General features: G+C 47.4%; 1 pseudogene; it reads left to right on the top strand.

Annotated features, from left to right (window-relative positions):
* LOC135887579 (zinc finger protein 271-like) overlaps positions 1-26,134 on the top strand; it is a 187,221-nt pseudogene that overhangs the window by 626 nt on the left and 160,461 nt on the right.

Genomic DNA, 26,134 nt, shown 5'->3' with positions numbered 1-26,134 from the left:
GAATAACGTCTTTGCCAATTCCCATGAACCTCAGAGGGTCAGGCCAGGCTGGTGTGGCCATGTAATGGGGATATGCAATGGTTATAAAGGAGAGAATAAAATCACATTCCTGGAACAGAGTCGTGTAGAGCAAGAGGCTGGGATAATATTCCCACATTGTGATGGGATTTGATTATGATTTTTCAACAAGCTTTGAATGTCCTCTGATCAATTCCTACATTTAAGTTAATTACCCACAATTTGTCAGTTCAGCCCATAGTCTAGGATCACTATTGGATTCCTTGCTGACACTAAGCTCTCACATAGCAGTATCCACAAGTAATATTCTCTATCATGTTTCAGAGTAGCAGCCGTGTTAGTCTGTATCCGCAAAAATAACAGGAGTACTTGTGGCACCTTAGAGACTAACAAATTTATTAGAGCATAAGCTTTCGTGGGCTACAACCCACTTCTTCGGATGCATTCACTCTATATGCATCCGAAGAAGTGGGTTGTAGCCCACGAAAGCTTATGCTCTAATAAATTTGTTAGTCTCTAAGGTGCCACAAGTACTCCTGTTATTTTTGCGGATATAGAGTTTCACTCTATATGCATCCGAAGAAGTGGGTTGTAGCCCACGAAAGCTTATGCTCTAATAAATTTGTTAGTCTCTAAGGTGCCACAAGTACTCCTGTTATTCTCTATCATTTCTCCTGGGCTAAGAGATGCAGTCCCATCCTGGCAAACAAAAATCTGGCCTCAGTTACTTACACCTTTGTCACCTCTCAGCTGGGTTGCAGCAAGGTGATCTACCTGGCCATGAAACCATCAGTGCCGAGGAAATTTCAGCTAGTACAGAATGCTGCAGTGCATCTTCTTAGAAACACAAACTCCTGTGAGCATATCACATCTGTCCTCTGCTCCATACACTGACTTCTTATGGATTATCAAATTATGTTCAAGATCTTGGTCCTTATCTTCAAGGTGCTCCATGGCCTCAGCCCAGGTTATTTACAACCTAAAGCTCTGTGATGAAGACCGTAGATACCAACTTTGCAACTTTAGCACAAGTGAACTCTCCAATATAAAGGTAAATTTTTTTGTTGCGGAAGACAGAACTGTCTTGGTGGTTGGTCTCAGATGGTGGAATGAACTCCCTCAGGAACAGGATTGTCACCAACTTGACCATTATTTGCTCCAAGTGCTTTGAGTTTGCTTTCTCTAGTATAAATTCATATCAACACATGAATTTATTGCAACAAAGAAAACCTACCATAGCAGAACTCTTCACTGCACACCAGTGCCATAACAAGGGCGAGGCAAATGAGGCACTTGCCTCGGGCGCGCAAAACTGAGGGGCGCAGAAAAGCCCCGGAGCGTCCCTGCCAGAACGAAAGCTGCTGCTGCCTATGGCAACAAGAGACGCTGGGCTGAGGCAGCCGGCTGCTGCACGTCAGGAGGGGGAGGGGGAAGGAGGCACACACGTGCTTCACAGCCCTCCCCACGCCCGGCACCCACCTGGAGGAGACGCCGAGGGGGCTTCCGGCGGGAGACAGGATCATCTGCAGTGGACCTCACTCACCTGAGCAGCTGCTGGGGCTTCAGTGAGTGTTTGACCCTGTGATCCGCCCCCCTCCCCGCCACCACTCTTGCAAACTGGGCAAGGGGCAGCCCCATCCCCCACCCCCAGTGAGGCTATGGTGAGGGGCAGCAGGGGAGGAAGGAAGTCACATGTGATGGCAGTCCCCTCCCCCCCAGCACCCACCACCCCCTCCCAGAGCCCACACCCCCTTTCTGGCCCCCAAACTCCCTCCCAGAGCCTGCACCCAGCCCTCTGCACTCCCTCCCAGAGCCTGCACCCCTCCACCCATCCTGCACCCCACCCCATGCCCCAGCCCAGAGCCTGCACCCAGCACCCAAACTCCGTCCCAGAGCCTGTACCCCCACCCCCTTCCCACACACCCCTCCTGCACCCAAACTCTGTCCCAGAGCCTGCACCCAAACTCTGTCCCAGAGCCTGCATCCCTCACCCCATCCCCACACACCCCCTCCTGCACCCAAACTCTGTCCCAGAGCCTGCACCCCTCACCCCCTCCTGCACCCAGAGGCCGTGCCCCAGCCCAGAGCCTGCACCCAGCACCCAAACTCCGTCCCAGAGCCTGGGGGTTGTCCCAATGCTGCAAAGAGGGTGTTCCCAAAGGAAGGTGCTTGCTTTTAACCCCTGAGGCCATCAGTATGTCTGCTCTTCTCTAGTCAGCCCACTTGACAAGTTTGATTGTCCTTGGTCTGGCTCCCAGCCCCTCTCCAAGGGTTGCAGCTGTCTGGAGGTGCCTGCCTTCCATGCCTTCCTCATTCACACCTCATTCATTCAACAGGGCAATTGATTACAAAGTGGGAGGAAGCTCTTATTCTACTTCTAGCAAAAAGACATTTTTCTTTTACCTTAATTATACTACCTTAGGGGCCCGCTATAACATATTAGTAAGGTTCAATACAAAGTCATATAAAAGCTATACAAAAATGCATAATGCAGAGATTTATCTACAACTGCATAGATTGACTGGTGTGTGCAGTAATATAGTGACCCCTGGGTCTTTGAATGAGGCTTCAGGGGAGGTCCCGGATGACTGGAAAAAGGCTAATGTAGTGCCCATCTTTAAAAAGGGGAAGAAGGAGGAACCGGGGAACCACAGGCCAGTCAGCCTCACCTCAGTCCCTGGAAAAATCATGGAGCAGGTCCTCAAGGACCTCAATTCTGAAGCACTTAGAGGAGAAGAAAGTGATCAGGAACAGTCAGCATGGATTCACCAAGGGCAAGTCATGCCTGACTAACCTAATTGCCTTCTATGAGGAGATAACTGGGTCTGTGGATGAGGGGAAAGCAGTGGATGTGTTATTCCTTGATTTTAGCAAAGCTTTTGATACGGTCTCCCACAGTATTCTTGCCGGCAAGTTAAAGAAGTATGGGCTGGATGAATATAAGGTGGATAGAAAGCTGGCTAGATCGTCGGGCGCAACGGGTAGTGATCAATGGCTGTATGTCTAGTTGGCAGCCGGTTTCAAGCGGAGTGCCCCAAGGGTCGGTCCTGGGGCCGGTTTTGTTCAATATCTTCATTAAAGATCTGGAGGATGGCGTGGACTGCACTCTCAGCAAGTTTGCAGATGATACTAAACTGGGAGGAGTGGTAGATACGCTGGAGGGTAGGGATAGGATACAGAAGGACCTAGACAAATTAGAGGATTGGGCCAAAAGAAATCTGATGAGGTTCAACAAGGACAAGTGCAGAGTCTTGCACTTAGGATGGAAGAATCCCATTCACTGTTACAGACTAGGGACTGAATGGCTAGAAAGCAGTTCTGCAGAAAAGGACCTAGGGGTTACAGTGGACGAGAAGCTGGATATGAGTCAACAGTGTGCCCTTGCTCCCAAGAAGGCTAACAGCATTTTGGGCTGTATAAGTAGGGGCATTGCCAGCAGATCGAGGGATGTGATCATTCCCCTCTATTCGACATTGGTGAGGCCTCATCTAGAGTACTGTGTCCAGTTTTGGGCCCCACACTACAAGAAAGATGTGGAAAAATTGGAAAGAATCCAGCGGAGGGCAACAAAAATGATTAGGGGGCTGGAGCACATGATTTATGAGAAGAGGCTGAGGGAACTGGGATTGTTTAGTCTGCAGAAGAGAAGAATGAGGGGGGATATGATAGCTGCTTTCAACTACCTGAAAGGGGGTTCCAAAGAGGATGGATCTAGATTGTTCTCAGTGGTAGCAGATGACAGAACAAGGAGTAATGGTCTCAAGTTGCAGTGGGGGAGGTTTAGGTTGGATATTAGGAAAAACTTTTTCACTAGGAGGGTGGTGAAGCACTGGAATGGGTTACCTAGGGAGGTGGTGGAATGTCCTTCCTTAGAGGTTTTTAAGGTCAGGCTTGACAAAGCCCTGGCTGGGATGATTTAGTTGGGAATTGCTCCTGCTTTGAGCAGGGGGTTGGACTAGATGACCTCCTGAGGTCCCTTCCAACCCTGATATTCTATGATTCTATGATTTATACTTGGGGGGGAAGTCGAGGGGGCGAGCGGCGAGTCGGGGGCGAGTGGCGAGCAGTGAGCCAGCAGCGGTTCTAGAGGCGGGCATGGGGGTTTCTGGCAGGGGAGGGAGAAGGTGAAAGGAGGCAAGTGGTGGGTGGGGGACTGACTAGGAGGGACGCAGCAAGCCAGCAGGAGGCTAGGGGGTGAAGAGGGTTGTGATGGTGGGGCCGAGTGGGGAGGGAGCAGGTCCTATTTTACTGCTGTGATCTGGTCACCCTATGCGTGCCGTTTCTTCCCCCCTCCCCCCAAACCTTCCTTTTCGGCCCTCAGCTGTTTTGGCAGGGCGGCACTGGGGAAGGAGGTTTTGTTTCCGTGGGGCGGGCAGCGCTGGGGGGGGTTGTTTTGGCGGGGCTGGGGGTTTTGGCCCTCAGCTGTTTTCTTTGGAGTAATATGGCCCTCGCCGCTTTACGAGTTGTGCAGGCCTGTTCTAATTTATCAGCTGAACAATCTTTCAAAGTACAAATAAAAACCGTATTTGACACCATAATAGTTGAGTTAAATTGGAGATATGAAACTTTAAATGAGATATCTTCTGATTTCGATTTTCTTTCAGGTGATTCGCTTGTTAAAATGGACACTAATAATCTTCAAAAAGCAGCAGTGGATTTAAGTCTCAAATATGACAGCGATTTGAATGCCTCAGAAATTTCGTCAGCGATTCAGAGTTTTAAACATCAGGCTTTAGCGTTGTTTCCAAACGTTTCATGCGCAACTAGTTTGGACCTTCTCCAGTTAATTCATGAATATAATTTGGCCAAATCTTATCCAAATTTAGAAATTGCATTAAGAATATTTCTCTGCTTGCCAGTAACTGTGGCTTCTTGCGAAAGAAGCTTCAGTAAGCTCAAATTAATTAAAAACTACCTTCGAGCAACCACGGGTCAGGAGAGATTAAGAAATATGTCCATCTTGTCAATAGAACATGAAGTAGCTAATAATATTAATTTTGATGCAATTATTGATGAATTTGCCTCATTAAAAGCACAAAAAGTACTGTCGGAGAAAAACAGAGTTCTCACTCTCAGGTTGGGTGCAGCAAGTCAGATACTTTATTATCTCTAGCAATTGCTTGGAGGGAAAGAGCTAAACGGGTCTCTCAACAGGCAAACAATTACAGCAAGCATTTATACTTTTTGTTACATACAATAATGAGCAACAGCTGCATTTTGTTTATACATAGGTCATCCTGATATCTTATTTTTCTCACCTCTATTTAGACTATAGTCTACATTCCATACTTATCTAACACAAGGTCTCAACAACTTCTCACACAGTTCTTTCCCGCTCGCCTCACACAATCCTCACTTCTACAAGTCTCGCGTTATTAGGGTTACAGCTAGCCTGACTCTTGCTCACAGAGGGACTGTTTGTGTTGAAATCCCCTTCAAATCCCTGTCAGTTCTTTCTCTACTTCCACCCCCACACACACACACACACTTTTGTGCTTCAAGCACAACTAACATCCTTAAACCTCCATTTGCATCAAGCCTTGGATTTCAGATTCTGCATCAAATGCTTCAACCTTAGGGGTTTTGATTGGATGCAATGACAATGCATGATTAGCATGGACATGAAAGGTATTACTATTATCACATCCTTTACAACAACAATGACATAATCCTAAACTAAATAACAACAATACAAGCAGTAACATTCCCATGGTAATAATATGATGGGGTTGTTGTACAGTTTTAGTTACAAGGCACAATACATCATACTTAGTACATAAAGTAGACACTCTATAAACTGTATGAAAGGCATACTTTTCAACTTGATATATATTTTGAAGCATATGAATTTGCCCTTGTAATTCAGAGATTCTTTGAACCTCTGGTAATAGTGAAAGCAAATTTTGAAACTGATCAGGTTCTAAACTAGTCCAATTAAAGGGTATCTGAAACCTAAGGGCTACTTGTAAAACTCTATCCGCAGGCCAGTAAATAATGTGACTGCCTGCAGCAGTAGTGAGATTAAAATGTATATCTCGCAACATGGTGGCTTCAACATACTGTGACAGACCCAGACCAGTAGGGTACAGGAGTCTGGTAGAGGGCAAATATACTGGTCACTGGATGAGTAGTTTTCTGTTCCCTGAGTGACCAGAGCAGGGGCTGCACTAGAGTAATCAGGAACCTGCTAGAACCAGTTAAGGCAGGCAGGCTAATTAGGACACCTGGCGCCAATTAAGAAGAAGCTGCTAGAATCAATTAAGGCAGGCTAATCAGGGCACCTGGGTTTTAAAAGGAGCTCACTTCAGTTTGTGGTGTGAGTGTGAGGAGCTGGGAGCAAGAGGCGCAAGGAGCTGAGAGGGAGAGGGTGTGCTGCTGGAGGACTGAGGAGCACAAGAGTTATCAGACACCAGGAGGAAGGTCCTGTGGTGAGAATAAGGAAGGTGTTTGGAGGAGGCCATGGGGAAGTAGCCCAGGGAGTTGTAGCTGTCATGCAGCTGTTACAGGAGGCACTATAGACAGCTGCAGTCCACAGGGCCCTGAGCTGGAACCCAGAGTAGAGGGCAGGCCCGGGTTCCCCCCAAACCTCCCATCTGGACTGTGGGTTCTTCCAGAGGGGAAGGTCTCTGGGCTGTTCCCCAACCCACATGGTGAATCTCTGAGGCAAGAAAATCCGCCAATAAGCGCAGGACCCACCAAGATAGAGGAGGAACTTTGTCACACTGGTGTCAGGGGTGGGATCTTGGGGTGCACAGCACAGCAGAAGAAGGAGGGTGATTTAAAAAAAACAACAACAACAAAAAAGGGAGAGGGTTTATTTTTTTTCACCACAATGGATGACGTAGTGCGGGCACTGATACAAGCTACGGCGGCCCAGCAGGAGGCTACCTGTGTCCAGGCAGCCGCCCAACTGGAGGCAGTGCAGCTGCAGTAAGAGATTAATCTCCTGCTGATGGACCAGGCTGCTCAAGACCGAGCTATGTTGCTGGAACTGGTAAACCGGGTAAAGTCCCTTACAGAGCTGAATCGCAGCCATGATGGGACGCGGCTCATACGGGCCAGCCATTGGCTGCAGAAAATGACACGGGAGGATGATGTAGAGGCATACCTTCTGGCCTTTGAGAGGTCAGCCCTACGGGAGGCCTGGCCTCGAGATCAGTGGTCTGGCATCCTTGCCCCATTCCTGTGTGGGGAGGCCCAGAAGGCCTACCATGATCTGCCTGAAGAGGCTGCGGCAGACTACCCCCAGCTGAAAGCAGAGATCCTGGCCAGATCTGGGGTAACGACAGCAGTGCGGGCCCAGCAGTATCACGGTTGGAGGTACCAGGAAGACAAAACCCCGCGGTCCCAATTGTATGACCTCATCCATCTCGCACGAAAGTGGTTGCAAATAGAGTCCCAGAGTCCGGAAGAGATACTAGCAGTTCTGGTCATCGACCGATACATGAGGGGACTACCACCAGACCTTCGTGCCTGGGTAAGCCAGAACGAACCCTCCACCTATGACGAGGTTGTCGCCCTGGTAGAGAGGCGAAGGACAGCGAGGGAGCTGACCCGACCAGTTAAGGAAGAGGCACCCCGGGTTAAACTAGCAGCACCAAGCCCTAAAGTTCGGGTGACTGGGCCACCAGGAGGGCCCAGGTGGAAAAAGAGAGAGGCTGAAGGCCCATCAGAGGCCACAAAGAGTCAGAGCACTGAGAGAGAAGAGGATCGTGATGTTAGACTGCCCAAACCAAGAGACCGGGGAACGCCTAGGGCTCCATACAGATGTTATGCCTGCGGGGAGTGGGGACACATAGCTGCACAGTGTCCCAATGCTGAGGAGCCTATGCAGTGTAACCTGGGGAACTGGGCAGATCCATGCTCCCTAATCCACCTTGTGGGGGTCTCACTAACCCCACATATGTATACCAGACCAGTGAAACTAAATGGGGTAGGGACCACGGCACTGGTTGATTCGGGGAGTGCTATCACGCTTATCTCAGGGAAGCTCGTGAAGCATAGTCAGTTGCTGCAGGCTAAATGTACGGGAACATTTGGAGAAGGCACAGGAGGCCCAGCAAATCCATTACAATCGCCAGGCAAAAGTGCGACAGTTCCAACCAGGGGATCGGGTTATGGTGTTGGTACCCACGGCAGAAAGCAAGCTTCTGGCCCAATGGCAGGGGCCCTATGAGGTGGTTGAACCCATGGGGGAAGTAACCTACAAGGTGCGGCAGCCAGGACGCAGAAAACAAGAACAGATTTATCACGTTAACCTTCTGAAACCCTGGCATGCACAAGAGGCATGCACAACGGTCCAAAAAGACCTAACCCAGGAAAACAAGCCTTCCAAACAGGTGAGAGTGTCTCCTGATTTAACACCAGACCAGAAGAATGAGGTGTCTGAGATGATCTTCCGGAACCAAGATGTGTTCTCGACAAAACCAGGTCGAACAACCGAGACATATCACCACATCGTCACGAACCCTGGGGCCAGAGTAATAATGAGGCCCTATCGGGTGCCAGCGGCAAAAAGGGAGGAAATAAAAGCAGAAATGAAAAAAATGCTGGAGTTGGGGATCATCGAAGAATCCCACAGTCAGTGGTCCAGCCCAATCGTGCTGGTGCCCAAACCTGATGGCACCACAAGATTTTGCAACGACTTCCAGCAACTAAACGAAGTATCCCAGTTCGACGCGTACCCCATACCTCGCATAGATGAGCTAGTGGACCGTCTGGGTAATGCCCGGTACTTGACTACCCTAGACTTGACAAAGGGGTACTGGCAGATTCCCCTTGCAGAAGACGCAAAGGAAAAGACTGCGTTCTCTACACCAGAGGGTCTTTTTCAATATACCGTCCTCCCTTTTGGACTACATGGGGCCCCAGCTACCTTCCAGCGCCTCATGGACAAGCTATTATGCCCGCATAACAGTTATGCTGCTGCCTACTTGGATGATGTGGTCATTCATACCCCAGACTGGGAAACCCACCTGGAGAAGGTGGAGGCAGTCCTCGATACCTTCAGGCGAGCTGGCCTTACAGCAAACCCTGCCAAGTGCACTGTAGGGTTTACAGAGGCCAAATATCTTGGCTACATTGTGGGGAAAGGTCTGGTAAAACCCCAAGTGAACAAGTTAGAGGCCATCCAAAATTGGCCCCGACCAAGTCGCAAGAAACAAGTCCGGGCGTTCCTAGGTGTGGTGGGGTATTACCGACGATTTATCCCCCACTTTGCCACAAGGGCAAGCCCCCCTGACAGACCTAGTGAAAGCCCATGGACCTGATCTGGTGAGATGGTCTGACGCAGCAGAGGAAGCATTCACAGACCTACGGACTGCCCTCTGCAGTAACCCCGTACTGATAGCCCCTGGTTTCACCAAGGAGTTTATCCTGCAGACGGATGCATCGGAAGTAGGGTTGGGGGCCGTTCTATCACAGATGGTCGGGGAGGAGGAACACCCAATTCTATACCTCAGTTGGAAACTCCTTCCAAGGGAACAAAAATATGCAGTGGTGGAGAGAGAATGCCTCGCTGTAAAATGGGCCATGGAAACATTGTGCTACTACCTGCTCGGGCGCAGATTTGTCCTCGTGATCGACCATGCCCCTCTTCAATGGATGCAGCGGAACAAGGAGAAGAACACAAGGGTGACCAGATGGTTCTTATCCCTCCAACCTTTCCAGTTCCGTGTGCAACACAGGGCAGGGAGCCATCATGGCAACACCGATGGCTTGTCACATGTGCACTGTCTGGCGTCCCAAGCTGCCCAACCCCTTGGCGTTGAGCAGGGGGGAGGGATATGTGACAGACCCAGACCAGTGGGGTACAGGAGTCTGGTAGAGGGCAAATATACTGGTCACTGGATGAGTTTTCTGTTCCCTGAGTGACCAGAGCAGGGGCTGCACTAGAATAATCAGGAACCTGCTAGAACCAGTTAAGGCAGGCAGGCTAATTAGGACACCTGGAGCCAATTAAGAAGAAGCTGCTAGAATCAATTAAGGCAGGCTAATCAGGGCACCTGGGTTTTAAAAGGAGCTCACTTCAGTTTGTGGTGCGAGTGTGAGGAGCTGGGAGCAAGAGGCGCAAGGAGCTGAGAGGGAGAGGGAGAGGGTGTGCTGCTGGAGGACTGAGGAGCACAAGAGTTATCAGACACCAGGAGGAAGGTCCTGTGGTGAGAATAAGGAAGGTGTTTGGAGGAGGCCATGGGGAAGTAGCCCAGGGAGTTGTAACTGTCATGCAGCTGTTACAGGAGGCACTATAGACAGCTGCAGTCCACAGGGCCCTGATCTGGAACCCGGAGTAGAGGGCGGGCCTGGGTTCCCCCCAAACCTCCCAATTGACATGGACTGTGGGTTCTTCCAGAGGGGAAGGTCTCTGGGCTGTTCCCCAACCCACATGGTGAATCTCTGAGGCAAGAAAATCCGCCAATAAGCGCAGGACCCACCAAGATAGAGGAGGAACTTTGTCACAATACACACAGCTATCATTAGCTTGGAAAAGTAGGTGTCCTATCAGGGTAGTTCCTTGTCCCCTACCCTCCTAGCAAACGTTGTCATGAACAGTGACAACTTCCCCTGGCTTCAGTTTACGTATACACTGAAGCTGTGGAGGTTCTAACAGCCAAAATGTCTATTGACTCCCTATCCCCATCCAAATGTCGGGTTTTATTCCAGGAACACTGACTAAAAATCGATTAGGCATACCAGGTAGTCTAATTTCTCAAATGTCTCAGTGAATAATCCAGTCCCACATGCATCCTCCCCATGGGCCTGGCAGTATTCGGTATGTGGGAGCCCATACCCCTCCAACCGGTCCATATGCTTGGAAGGAACACTGTGAACGTCCGCACTTCCACCTAGAAAATCTCCAAGTATGTCTCCATGGCCACAGATCAGATGGTACTCCTGAAGTGTCTGTAAGGGCAGTGGGCCACTCCTGGTGCTCGAGAGCACTCCGAATGGCCATTAGCTGGTTATTCAGGAAATCTTGAATTTCTGAACATGCCAAATCCCACTGCAATGCCTTCCCAGCCTCAGTGATATTCAATACCATCTCTGTCAACAGCTTCTGGGTCATAGAACTAAGGGAGGAAATAACATGTAACTCACCAACTCCAGCCTGTACTTGGGTTAGCTGTGCTCCAGAAATAAGGCCTGTGGCTTTTTCTAGTTGCCCTAATTTCTCATTATGTTGTTGGCCCTTAAGAATATTCCAAATTGCTGCTGCACTATTTGCACCATCCCATAAGTGTCCAGCTAAATCTCTTTTCTTTCTAGAGGAGACTTACATCTCTGCCCTTTGCTGTGCAAGCCAATAGCAGCTCCCTTGGAGCAATTTGGATACATGGAAGTGATTTGAAAACTGGATGGGGCAGGGTAAATTTTACAGTCCCTAATGGGGCATTAATTATTGTTATTCTATGTCCTAGTACATCTCTCTCTCGGGGATAGTATTATACCACATCTATTGTTTAAATATTCTCAGGTACTTTTGAGAGGCATTAACATTAATAGCATAGGAAGGGGTATATTGTAATATGGTACAGGTTAAATTATTAGTTACTGGGGTCATTCAGTACAGGTAAAATTTCCAGTGGCAGAACACACTCTCTGAGTATGAGTCTGATTATTTACTAATTGGGTAACCAAAACAATAAGGACCCCTTCCCCCTGATATACTACAGACCCCTGGAAAGGCCATTATATCAACCCCATTATAAAACCTTAATTTCAAATTCTTGAAGCTCATTTGTAGTGATATCATATACTTTTATCTCCTCTGACCAGTCTTTTTCCACTCAATTGTTCGCTTATATGGGATATTCTGAACCTTAAAAAAAAAATATTTCAAACAATATTTAAATAAATCACTAAAGTGTGAAGGCTTTGGCCATTGGGTTTTATCAGGTATATGGCATTGTCTGTATTTGGTTGTATTACAGGGGTAATAGTAAAAAGAACAGGAGTACTTGTGGCACCTTAGAGACTAACACATTTATTTGAGCATAAGCTTTTGTGGGCTACAGCCCACTTCATCGGATGCATGTAGTGGAAAATACAGTAGGAAGATATATATATATATACACAGAGAACATGAAACAATGGGTGTTAGCATACACACTATAAGGAGAGTGATCAGTTAAGGTGAGCTTTTATTAGCAGGAGAGAAAAAGAACTGTTTGTAGTGGTAATGAAAATGGCCCATTTCCAGCAATTGACAAGGAGATATGAGGAACTGTAGAGGGGTGGGGAATAAGCATGGGGAAATAGTTTTACTTTGTGTAATGGCTCATCCACTCCCAGTCTTTATTCAAGCCTAATTTAATGGTGTCCAATTTGAAAATGAATTCCAATTCAGCAGTCTCTCGTTGGAGTCTGTTTTTGAAGTTTTTTTGTTGTAATATTGCGACTTTTAGGTCTGTAATCGAGTGGCCAGGGAGATTGAAGTCTTCTCCAACTGGTTTTTGAATGTGTAATAGTGTAATGGAGGAAATGGCGGGGCAGTGGCAACAAGGTGCCTTTGGTATTTGTCATTTAAAATCCAATTAGGGAGGGCAATACATGCAGAAGGCACATATCCAAAAACACAGGGTGTAGCCTGTAGAATAAACCCCAAAATCCAATCAATACCACATTCCCAAGCATGGGTCCCACAAGTTTCTTCCTGCCAGTGTATAATTCTTTGTTCCTTCACCAGGATCAGTTCTTAATGTCTTTTGTAGTCAGGAATTCCTGGACTTTGGCAATTTCAGCGGAGCGAGTATTCCTTCTTCTTTCCTGAAGCAATCGTGGCTCAGTATCATACAGGGGAGAGCTTACTAGCACATCACCCTGAACTGTTTTGATTTCTGTAGCAAATACTGAATGCAGGTTAGCTCTGTCAGTGGACAAGGGAGAGGTTACCAGCACATCACCTTGTCCTTTTTCCCTGCTGTCCAGAAGGCACAGCAGAGCTAGAAGGAGAAATAGACTGATCATCAGTCGGAGAATCATCCCGAGGTGGAGGGTTCTTTTTGCAGTGAGAAGCGTGGGTCCAGGTAGGTAAGTTTTGGCACTTCACAGCGGTGTTGGTAGTCAACCGGACTTGGTAAGGGCCTTTCCAGCATGGAGCCAAAGCAGTCTTTCGTTGGTGGACCTTTACATAGATCCAATCTCCTGGATCCAAGGAGTGGCAGGGCTGCTAGGGTCTTTGGGTAGCACTTCTTTTACCTGTGAGAAAAGAAACATTAGCGTATCTCCGGTCACGAGCCTACGGCTTCGCAGAGTACTCTGGGCATCTTCCGGTCACTCTCATTCACACTGGTATACCCACACACACACCAAGGCCTCTATTTCTAAATACCACGATGCATCTGTACCTTATGTCCGGACTCAATACAACCTTCCCTTATGTGAGGCGGTAACAACCCCTCAGCACCGGTGCATCAACCTAATGCATTTCCCTTATGCATTACCCTTATTGGGCCGGCCAAACTATAGTCTCCAGTACCGCATACAACTACCTTATTAATGGTGGCAAACTAAGTCCTCAGTACCACGTCAAACTAACCTTAGTGGGGGCGGCAAAACAGTTCCCCAGTACTGCTCTGCATCTGATCCTGCTGCACAGTCAACAAGTTCGGATGGCGTAAGCCCAACAGGGACAGACGGCCCCATGGACAGTCCTCCTCCGACACCCCAATAGAGATTTCAAAAAGTCTCTTACCTCTATTGTGGCGCCATGGGGTTTGAAGGGGAATGATCCACAGCAGTTGCAGCTGTCTCAGCAGGCATTGCCATCCTGGACGAGCCCCCAAATTGTCAGAGAAAAACAGAGTTCTCACTCTCAGGTTGGGTGCAGCAAGTCAGATACTTTATTATCTCTAGCAATTGCGTGGAGGGATTGCATCTTCACCTGGACCCCCCTGCAGAATCCCATTCCCCCTGCGCCTGGAACCTCTCCAACGTGCCCCTGTGCATCCAGATGCCCCCCACACCCAGACCTTCACCGAGGCACCCACACTCAGATTGCCCCACACAGAACCTTCTCATCCCACATCTGCATCCCCCCCACACTAAGCCTCTCCACACTTGGATCCTGCCGGACGGAGCCTGCCTGCCCACACCTGGATCCACTGGAGGACAAAGGGTTCCCGCCATACACAAGAGCTATATAAGGCAGGGGAATGACATCATTGTGGTTCTCCTCTGCCTCCCCACCCAAAGAGACACTGAAAAACAATAATACCTGAAGTCTTAAGCTGCAGACCAGTGCAGCTGCTTGTCAAGACTCTGTAATCTGCCTGTCACAATATTTAGAGTGAGAAATTACTCTTTGGGTGGGGAGGCAGAGGAGAAGCTTAGTTTGCATGTTTTGTTTTATTTGCTTAGTAATCTGCTTTGTTCTGCATGCTATCTCTTTAACCACCTAAACTCTGCCTTTTATAGTTAATAAAATTTGTTTTGTTTATTATTAAACCCAGTTCATGTAATTTCTAAGTGGGCGGGGGGGTAGCAAGAAGTCATGCATATCTCTCTTCACATTGAGGAAGAGGGCGAAATTTTATGAGCTTGCACTGTGCAGATATTTCTATACAGTGCAAGACTATTATTTTGGGTTTATCTCCCAAAAGGGGTGTGCATGTGAGTGCTGGGTGAGTCCTCTCATACATAGCTGACTTCAGTCTGTGTCTGCAGCTGGGTGTGGCCCTATGTGTGTGTATGCTGCAAGAGGCCTACAAGGCAAGGCTCCCCACTAAGCTGTACCTTGACCTGTTAATGTGAGTGGAGATTACACACTGCCTTGTCTTCACTAGGATTTTAACACATTCCTTGACACACTCTGAGAGACACCTGTTGTCTGGTGTAGACACACTGTACACCAGCAGACTGGCTGTGCTGAGTCAGGCTGAGAGCACCGAAAAATGAAAGTAGCCAGCCGTGCAATTCCTATTGGCTTCCCTTTGTGTAGAATAATGAATTACCGTCATGGCTTAATTTCCCACTTAATTTATCACTTCAGTGTGATAAATGAAGGGGGGCAGCAGCTCCCTTTTATAGACCCAGCCAGCTAGTTAGCTATAAAATTCCTCTTAGTAGCTGTTCTCCACTTGCTTTACCTGTAAAGGGTTAAAAGTAACTGTGATGCATAGGTAAAAGGAAGTGAGTGGGCACCTGGCCAGGAGAGACAATGGGAAGAGTAGAACTTATAAAAATTGAAACAAGAATCACCTTTTGTCTGTCTGTGGTTGTTCTCCCAGAGCGCGGGGACAGGGTAGAACTATGCTGTAAAAAGCTTGGGGCCAGGTTTGAAAAAATCATCAGAATCATACCTAGAAGCTACTCATTTAAAACCCCAAACATGTAAGTATAGGGGAAAGCTCTTGAGCTTAGCCCACGATCACCCTAGTGGCCATGCTGGGGTGAACAGGACCAAGGACCGTTTGGGGAAGTCATTCCACTGGGAGGGAATGGACAAGGACGTTTCTACCTATGTCCTGTCTTGTGAGGTGTGCCAGAGGGTGGGAAAGCTGCAAGACCAGGTCAAGGCTCCTCTCCAGCCATTCCCCATAATTGAGGTTCCATTTCAGTGTGTAGCAGTGGATATTCTGGGTCCTTTCCCTAAGAAGACACCCAGAGGAAAGCTGTACATACTGACTGTGACGGGTTGGATCACAGAAACCCCTTTGGGAACTGCCAACTGATGTGCCAGGACTACTTATGCCCCTGCTTTCCCTGCCAGCCTGGGAATCCAGCACCCTGTCTTGTTGAGCCAGACATGCCAGATTGCTCCAACACAGACCCAGGGTCTGAACCACGTGCCCCAAAGCTGCAGACTTAACTGAAAGCAACTTACAGAAGTGTTCCTGTTTTTAACACTCAGATGCCCCACTCCCAATGGGGTCTAAACCCCAAATAAATCTGCTTTACCCTGTATAAAGCTTATACAGGATAAACTCATGTATTGTTCGCCCTCTATAACACTGATAGAGAGATATGCACAGCTGTTTGCCCCCCTCCCCCCCCCCCCCAGCTATTAATGCATACTCTGGGTTAATTAATAAGTAAAAAGTGATTTTATTAAATACAGAAAATAGGATTTAAGTGGTTCCAAGTAGTAATAGACAGAACAAAGTGAATTACCAAGTAAAATAAAATAAAACATGCAAATCTAAGCCTAATACAGTAATAAAGCTGAATACAGGTAAAATCTCACCCTCAGAGATGTTTCAATAAGTTTCTTTCACAGACTGGTTGCCTTCCTAGTCTGGGCCCAATCCTTTCCCCTGGTACAGCCCTTGTTCCAGCTCAGGGGATTTCTCATGATGGCTGTCCCTTTGTTCTGTTCCACCCACTTATATATCTTTTGCATAAGACGGGAGTCCTTTGTCCCTCTGGGTTCCCACCCCTCCTTCTCAATGGAAAAACACAAGGTTAAAGATGGATTCCAGTTCAGGTGACATGATCACACGTCACTGTAAGACCCCAAGCCTTCATTCCTCCCAGCCTGACTCACAGGAAGGCCTGCCTGTAAACAGAGCCATCTACAGTCAATTGTCCTGGTTACTGGGCGCCATCAAGGTTCCAAACCACCATTAATGGCCCACACTTTGCATAATTACAATAGGCCCTCAGAGTTAATTTCATATTTCTAGTTTCAGATACAAGAGTGGTACATTTATACAAATAGGATGACCACACTCAGTAGTGGAATTTCTGGAAATTTCCATTACATGCGTCCGACGAAGTGGGTATTCACCCACAAAAGCTTATGCTCCAATACATCTGTTAGTCTATAAGGTGCCATAGGACTCTTCGTTACACTCAGTAGATTATAAGCTTTGTAATGATACCTTACAAGAGAACTTTTGCATGAAGCATATTCCAGTTACATCATATTCATACTCATTAGCATATTGTCATAAAATCATATAGACTGCAACGTCACACTGACCTTCATGGATTTTGCCACCCGATGGCCGGAAGCAGTAGCTCTAAGCAACACCAGGGCTAAAAGCGTGAGCCAGGCATTAGCAGACATTTTTGCCAGGGTAGGTTGGCCCTCCGACATGCTTATGGATTCAGGAACTAACTTCCTGGCAGGGACCATGAAACATCTTTGGGAAGCTCATGGGGTGAACCACTTGGTTGCCACCCCTTACCACCATCAAACGAATGGCCTAGTGGAAAACTTTAATGGGACTTTGGGGGCCATGATATGTAAATTCATGAATGAGCATTCCAATGACTTGGACCTAGTATTGCAGCAGTTGCTCTTTGCCTACAGGGCTGTACCACATGCCAGTTTGGGATTTCACCCTTTGAACTCGTTTATGACCACGAAGTTAAGGGGCCATTACACTTGGTGATGCGGCAATGGGAGGGGGTTACATCTTCTCCAGGAACTAACATTTTGGACTTTGTAACCAACCTGCACAACACCTGCAAAGACCCTCTAGCCCTTGCTCGAGAAAACCTACAGGATGCTCAACAAGAGCAAAAGGCCTGGTATGATGAACATGCCAGAGAGCGTTCCTTCAGAGTAAGTGACCATGTCATGGTCCTGAAAGCGCTCCAGGCCAATAAGATGGAAGCGTCATGAGAGGGGCCATTTATGGTCCGAGAACACCTGGGAGCTGTTAATTACCTCATAGCGTTCCCAGACCCTACCCTAAAATCTAATTATACCATGTTAATTCTCTAAAGCCCTTTTATTCCCAAGAAATCAAGGTTCTCCAGTTTATAGCCCAGGAGAGAGACGACGCTGAGTGGCCTGAAGGAGTCTACTATGAAGGAAAAAACAATGGTGGCGTAGAAGAGGTGAGCCTTTCCATCATCCTTGGGTGTAAGCAACAACAGAAAATCCAGGAGCTGTGCACCAGCTTCACACCCATGTTTTCAGCCACCCAGGATGGACAGAACAGGCGTACCACTCCATTGACATAGGTGATGCTCGCCCAATTAGAGCCCAACCCTATTGGATGGCTCCTCAAGCCAAAACCGCAATAGAAAGGGAGATCAAGGACATGTTACAGATGTGTGTAATCCACCCCTCTGAGAGTGCATGTGCCTCTCCAGTGGTTCTGGTTCCCAAACCAGATGGGGAAATCTGCTTTTGTGTGGGCTATCGTAAGCTAAATGCTGTAACTTGCCTAGAAAACTATCCAATGCCATGCACAGATGAGCTATTGGAGAAACTGGGATGGGCCCAGTTCATCTCCACCTTAGACTTAACTAAGAGGTACTGGCAAGTGCCGCTAGATGACCCAGCCAAGGAAAGGTCAGCCTTCATCACCCATGTAGGGCTGTATGAATTTAATGTGCTCCCTCTTGGACTGCAAAATGCACCCGCCACCTTCCAGAGACTGGTAGTTAATCTTCTGGCTGGATTTGGATAATTTGCAGTCGCCTACCTGGACGATGTGGCTATATTCTCAGATTCATGGGCAGAACACCTGGAACACTTCTAGCACATAAGGGAGGCAGGATTAACCGTTAAGGCAAAAAAAGGTCAAATAGTCCTAAACAGGGTAATGTACCTTGGACACCAGGTGGGTCAAGGAACTATCAATCCCCTACAGGCTAAAGTAAATGCTATCCAAAATTGGCCTGTCCCTAAGTCAAAGAAGCAGGTCCAATCCTTCTTGGGTTTGGCCGGGTATTACAGATGATTTATACCACACTACAGCCAAATTGCCACCCCATTGAGCAACCTAACCAGGAAAAAACAGCCAACTGCAGTTCAGTGGACTGAGAAGTGTCAATAAGCCTTTAACCAGCTTAAGGCGGCCCTTATGTCTGACCCAGTACTAAGAGTCCCGGACTTCGACCAACCTTTCGTCGTAACCACAGATGCATCCGTGCATGGTGTAGGAGCAGTTTTAATGCAGGAAGGACCAGATAAACAATTCCATCCTGTCGTGTTTCTCAGCAAAAAACTTTCTGAGAGGGGAAGTCACTGGTCAGTCTCAGAAAAAGAATGTTATGCCATTTTGTATGCTCTGGAGAAGCTACACCCGTACATTTGGGGACAGCGTTTCTACCTGCAGACTGACCATGCTGCACTGAAGTGGCTTCACACAGTCAAAGAAACTAACAAAAAACTTCTTTGGTGGAGTTTAGCTCTTCAGGACTTTGATTTTGAAATACATCACATTTCAGGAGCCTCTAACAAAGTGGCTGATGCACTGTCCCCGGAAGGTTTCCCAGAATCAGCTGGGTAAAAATGTCCCTGTATTCTAAGTTGTTCAAAATACTGTTTAGTTCTTCGTGTAATTATTAGTAAAATTAGAGGTGTATGTATCTTATTAACTCTGTTTCCTAAACCTCCAGGAAGAAATCCCAGCCGGTGCCCGACCTAAATCAGGCTGTCCAGCACTGTCTGTGATTTGTGGGGGCGGGGCATGTGATAAATGAAGGGGGGGGGTAGCTCCCTTTTATGGACCCAGCCAGCCAGTTAGCTATAAAATCCCTCTTAGTAGCTGTTCTCTACTTGCTTTACCTGTAAAGGGTTAAAAGTCACTGCAATGGATAGGTAAAAGGAAGTGAGTGGGCATCTGGCCAGGAGAGCCAATGGGAAGGCTAGAACTTTTTAAAATTGAAACAAGACTCTACTTTTGTCTGTCTGTGGTTGTTCTCCTGGAGCGAGGGGACAGGGCAGAACTATGCTGTAAGAAGCTTGAGGCCAGGTATGAAAAAATCATCAGGTTCATTCCTAGAAACTACTCCTTTAAAACCCCAGATCTGTAAGTAGATCAGAAAATGTCTAGGAAGATGTAATTAGGTTTATCCCTTTTATGGCTTGTGGACTCCTCTGTGCTAACCCCAGGTGCTTTTGTTTTGCTTGTAACCTTTAAGCTGGACATCAAGGAACTATTCTTGAGCTTAATCCTAGTAGTTGCTCTTTTTAAATCTAGCAATACGCTAAATTCCCAGATATATTTTTGTCCACTTGTTTTTTAATAAAATTTACCTTTCTTTAAGAACAGAATTGGATTTTTCTGTCCTAAGAGGTTTGTGCACGTTGTTTAATTAGCTGGTGACAACAGCTGATTTCCTTTGTTTTCTTTCTGAGCTCTGTCCCGGAGGGGGGGCGTGAAAGGGCTTGAGGGTTCCCCACAGGAAGGAATGTCCATTTTTCAATGCACAGCTAAGTACAGAGTCGTGACTAATGACCCCAGAGACACTAACTGAAGTACAGTTCTCTCAGGAGATTGCTGCTGCTCTCCCCTGGCTCCGGGACTTTTCACACCTGCTCCCAGCATTCAAGATCCATCTACAGACAGAATTTTGATGTATTGTTTGTTTTACCGTAGTGGCCGTGAGCATGGAAGACGGTCCCGTTGGGCTAGGTGCTGTACAAACACAGAACAGACTATCCCTGCTTTCTTTGTCAGGCTCTATTAAGCTGTTTTAGTTGCATTATAGTTTGACAGCATTGACTGTTATAGTGAAGGTGAAAGCAGTGTTCCAATGGGGGCTAGGAGGCAGAAGTCCTGGGGAGAGCTGGTCAAAACTTGGAATTTCTATTTTATGGGAAATTTTGACATATTAAAATTTGGTTTTGATCTAAATCAGAATAAAAACGAATATTTTTTGAAACTGCCAGTAAGACAGAATTTTAAAAAAGGGAGGGGAAATCATTTTAGAAAATGTAACAATTTTGAAATTTTGATTTTTAATATATGATTTTTACATTATTTCTTTTATTTCACTGCTGCTACAGACATATCATAACAGAACATGTGAAATATTCTCTTTTTCTTTTTAAAAGCATTAAGGGCAGCTGCTACTTACTATGGGTGGAAATATTTTAACTTTCTAGATCAAATTATCTCCTGTCAGCTGCTCACTCACACAGAGCCACCAGGCTGCCTCAGACCAGCATAGTTATCATCATAGCCACAGCAGAGTGAAACTACACCAGGGCACAGCAGCAGCAGGAGTCCCCCGCCAAGAGGGGTGCCCCTCACATTGGGAGGAGGGAGCCCCAGCTCCTGGGAAAGTGCAGGGTGTGGGGATGAGCCTGTAGTTGTGTACTCTGGGACTGGGGATATGAACAGGGAGATCCCACACACCCACCCCAATTGACACCACACCGCCCCCCAACCAGTGCAAATCACTTTCCTCGCAGCTTAGTCACTATTCATCTCTTAATGTAAAGGAAGATTTGAGGGGGATTTTGAACACTGAAGTAATAGTGTTAGATAAAGGTACAAGGCACTGCTCAGAGTGAGCTGTTAGATGCCAGCTCGCATGCTGTGGTTGGTGAGGGAATCAGCTGCTTTCTGGGTGAAGGCACTTCGTTCAGAGGCTGGACTCCAGACATCTTTAAGCTCAGCCACCCACTGGAAGAGAGGAAGGCTATGAAGTTTGCACGGGCTGCTTCTGTGCTCTCTGTCCCTGGGAGAGATGAACCCTGGGCACCAAGCACGCAAATTCTCAAGGGAGGAGCCACCAGCACCATTGGCCCCACTATGTTCCCATTACACTGTGGTGTGCCACACAGCCATGCAGGAGGCTAGAGTCCCACCCAGCAAGCGCTGTAGGCTCTATGGGACAGGCAAAGGGATCGGCCCAGTCTGCGTAAGCTGGCAGGGGCTGGCATTGTCTCCAGGCCATCTCTGTCTCTGGGTTGCAGCCCTCACCAGCCTGTGGTTAGTGGTGGGTCCATGCACCACCACTATGAGGGAAGGAATGGGGCAGCTCCTCTGCTGTGCTCCTGAGTCAGGCTGCAGCTATCAGAGAGCTGACACCATAGGGCTCTCATTCAATTGCCTCTGCCAGTGCCCCCCAGTGATGTCCATGCTCACAAGCCTCATTCTCACCCTGCCTACCCCCACCATATGTCACATGCCAGACAGAAGTTCGCAAAGTAAAACTTCAAGAAATTAATGACCAAGTTACAACAAGATAAGATTTGTTATTCCTGTTCTTAAATATTCCAACAAGAATTAACAACAGAAAACTGAGCTAAAAAATCTCAAATAATTCTGTTGGTCTTATACCTTAACTGGCAAGGCCAAATAAGAATGAAGGAATTTCAGGGGGGGGGGGGAAATGAAACACGTGAAAATAAATTTTCTGCAGCTTGGATGCCATGCCATCTACTGGAAGGGTCAGAAACATGCACCTGAGAGACAAGGTGTCAAGGCTCCTTCCCCACTTTGAACTTTAGGGTACAGATGTGGGGGCCTGCATGAAAACTTTTAAGCTTAACTACCAGCTTAGATCTGGTCCGCTGCCACCACTCCCAATGTGCTAATTTCCTTCCCTGGGTAACCTTGAGAGACTCTTCACCAATTCCCTGGTGAATACAGATCCAAACCCCTTGGATCTTAAAACAAGGAGAAATTAACCATCCCCCCTCCTTTTTTCCACCAACTCCTGGTGGATCAAGATCCAACCCCCTTGGATCTAAAAACAAGGAAAAATCAATCAGGTTCTTAAAAAGAAGGCTTTTAATTAAAGAAAAAGGTAAAAATCATCTCTGTAAAATCAGGATGGAAAATAACTTTACAGGGTAATCAAACTTAAAGAGCCCAGAGGAACCCCCTCTAGCCTTAGGTTCAAAGTTACAGCAAACAGAGGTAAACACCCTAGTAAAAAGGTACATTCACAAGTTGAGAAAACAAAGATAAAACTAACACGCCTTGCCTGGCCGTTTACTTAAAAGTTTGAAATATGAGAGACTTGTTCAGAAAGATTTGGAGAGCATGGATTGATGTCTGGTCCCTCTTAGTCCCAAGAGCAAACTCTCCCCAAAAACAAAGAGCACAAACAAAAGCCTTCCCGCCACCAAGATTTGAAAGTATCTTGTCCCCTTATTGGTCCTTTGGGTCAGGTGTCAGCCAGGTTACCTGAGCTTCTTAACCCTTTACAGGTAAAAGGATTTTACCTATAAAGGTAAATCCCCCAGGAGGGATTTTATAGTATTGTACACAGGAGGGCTGTTACCCTTCCCTTTATAGTTATGACACAAGGTGTGAGAGGCAATATCTTTTATTGAACTAGCTTCTGGTGGTGAGGGAGACAAGCTTTTGAGTTACACAGAGCTCTTCTTCAGGTCCGTGAAACTTGTCTCTCTACTATCCTGGGACTGACATGGCTATATCAACACTGTCCAACTGAGAAATGTATCACCTTAAAGCAACGATGGGCTTCAGCCCCAAAAAGTGTGATATCAACTGAGAAGTTTCCAGCATCACGTAACTGATCCCTTCTGGGATGGACAAATCCATCAATTCATTTGTATAAAGAATAATGTAGAAAAGGGATGCCCTAGCCCAGTTGAGCAGTCAGAAGTCTCATCATGAGTTCTACGGGGCCTGAATGCAGAAACCTCTTGATCTAATCCAGATAGGCCTACCCACTTCAAGCCAGAAGTGTTCAGTTGTTTGATTCTCCTGAGAGAAAGTGAATTTCTGTAACTAAGAGTCCTTTATGGACAGGGACCTTGGGTTTGGATCTTTGAGTCTAAAATCCCAACTTTAAGGAGCCTTAGGAATGAAAGAGCTTTCCTGAATCAGAGATACCAACAAGACATCTCCACCACACAAAGAGTGTCTCTGGTCAGCTGAAGGAAGGGTGAGATAGTCCCAATCTATTTAAACTGTACAGAGATTAAGAAATCAATATTAATCAGTAACAGTTTTCATAGGTGACAGGTTTCAGAGGCGTAGCCGTGTTAGTCTGTATCAGCAAAAACAACGAGGAGCCCTTGTGGCACCTTAGAGACTAACAAATTTATGTGGGCATAAGCTTTCGTGGGCTATAACCCACTTCATCGGATGCATGGAGTGAAAAATACAGTAGGCAGATATAAATACACAGCACCTGAAAAGATGGGAGTTGCCTTACCAAGTGGGGGGTCAGTGCTAACAAGGCCAATTCAATCAGGGTGAATGGGGCCTATTCCCAACAGTTGACAAGAAGGTGTGAGTTTCAACAGAGGGAAAATTACTTTTTGTAGTGACCCAGCCACTCCCAGTCTTTATTCAAGCCTAATTTGATGGTGTCAAGTTTGCAAATTAATTTTAGTTCTACAGTTTCCCACTGAAGTCTGCTTTTGAAGTTTTTTGTTGAAGAATTGCCACTTTTAAGTCTGTTATTGAGTGTCCAGGGAGATTGAAGTGCTCTCCTACTGGTTTTTGAATGTTACAGTTCTTGAGGTCTGATTTGTGTCCATTTATTCTTCTGTGTAGAGACTGTCCAATTTGGCCAATGTATATGGCAGAGGGGCATTGCTGGCACATGATGGCATATATCACATTGGTAGATGTGCAGGGAATGAGCCCCTGATGGCATAGCTGATGTGGTTAGGTCCCGTGATGGTGTCCCTTGAATAGATATGCAGACACAGTTGGCAATGGGGTTTGTTGCAGGGATTGGTTCCTGGGTTAGTGTTTTTGTGTGGTGTGTAGTTGCTGGTGAGTATTTGCTTCAGGTTGGGGGACTGTCTGTACCTGTCTCCCAAGGTCTGAGAGAGTGAGGGATCATCCTTCAGGATAGGTTGTAGATCCTTGATGCACTGGAGAGGTTTTAGTTGGGGGCTGTAGACGATGGCTAGTGGCGTTCTGTTACTTTCTTTGTTGGGCCTGTCCTGTGTAACCTGACTTTTGGGTACCCTTCGTTTCTGTTAATCTGTTTCTTCACTTCCCCAGGTGGATACTGTAGTTTTAAGAATGCTTGATAGAAATCCTGTAGGTGTTTGTCTCTGTCTGAGGGATTGGAGCAAATGCGGTTGCATCTTAGGGCTTGGCTGTAGACAATGGATCGTGTGATGTGGTCTGCATGAAAGCTGGAGATATGTAGGTAAGTATAGTGGTCAGTAGATTTCCAGTATAGGATGGTGTTTATGTGACCATCGCTTATTTGCACTGTAATGTCCAGGAAGTGGATCTCTTGTGTGGACTGGTCCAGGCTGAGGTTGATGGTGGGGTGGAAATTGTTGAAATCCTGGTGGAATTCCTCAAGGGCCTCCTTCCTGTGGGTCCAGATGATGAAGACATCATCAGTGTAGTGCAAGTAGAGGAGGGGCGCTAGGGGACAAGAACTGAGGAAGCGTTGTTCTAAGTCAGCCATAAAATTTTTGTCATACTGTGGGGCCATGCGGGTACCAATAGCAGTGCTGCAGACTTGAAAGTATAAATCGTCCCCAAATCTGAAATAGTTGTGGGTGAGGACAAAGTCACAAAGCTCAGCCCCCAGGTTTGCTGTGACATTATCAGGGATACTGTTCCTGTGCTTTGGAGGAAGTCAAAATTTGATCTTTGATAGAGCAAATATTGCTTTCCTAGGGTATGTCTACACTACCCACGTTACAGCGCAGCCGCGGCAGCACTGTGATGTGGGCAGTGTAGACACTCTTTATTGCTGGGGGAGAACTCACCCGGTGATTAAAAAAACCCACCCCAACGAGCGGTGGTACCTTTATCTCCGAGAGCGCAGCTCCCGTCGATAAAGTGCTGTCTATACTGGTACTTTTCAGTGGTAAAACTTTTATCACTCAGGGGGGTGTTTTTTCACACCCCTGAATGACAAAAGTTTTTAGCGCTGAAAGTGGCAGTGTAGACACAGCCCTAAAATACTCAACCAATTGGAGTTCATATTTTTGTTCCATTGTGATCGGTGTCGGTCCACCTACCCGCTAGGCGGCGGTGGGGAGCTACGACGTCACTGGCCGGCCTGGGTCATGCCTCTGCCACTGGGGAATTAGCGGCGGGAAGGACGCCAGCCAGTGTCAGTAGCGCGCCCCTCAGGCAGGGGAGCGCCAGCAAAGGTCAGTAGCGCGCCCCTCAGGCAGGGGAGCGCCGGCAAAGGTCAGTAGCGCGCCCCTCAGGCAGGGGAGCGCCGGCAAAGGTCCTGGCGTGGGTCGGCCGGGTAGGGGAACGCAGGCCCACCCTACACCACTGCGTTCCAGCCCAGGGCCCTGACAGTGGCAGAACGAGGGTCCCGCCACTGGGTCAGCGGGGTCCTCCTGCTACATAGACTCACCACTGTGCAGCTTTGTCCCTGGGCTACTTCCTACCCAATTGCTCGTCCGAATCCCTCTGGTGCTGCCAGTGCGTCGGGGTAGTCCACTGTTGGCAGCTCCAGCTCCCCCTCGGGCTCAGGCTCCTCCAGCTCCTCGGCTGCTGGCAGCTCCAGCTCC

This window comes from Emys orbicularis, chromosome 13, assembly GCF_028017835.1.
Source record: "Emys orbicularis isolate rEmyOrb1 chromosome 13, rEmyOrb1.hap1, whole genome shotgun sequence".
In the NCBI taxonomy this organism is placed as follows: domain Eukaryota; kingdom Metazoa; phylum Chordata; order Testudines; family Emydidae; genus Emys; species Emys orbicularis.
This window is presented reverse-complemented; position numbering and strand designations above follow the sequence as displayed.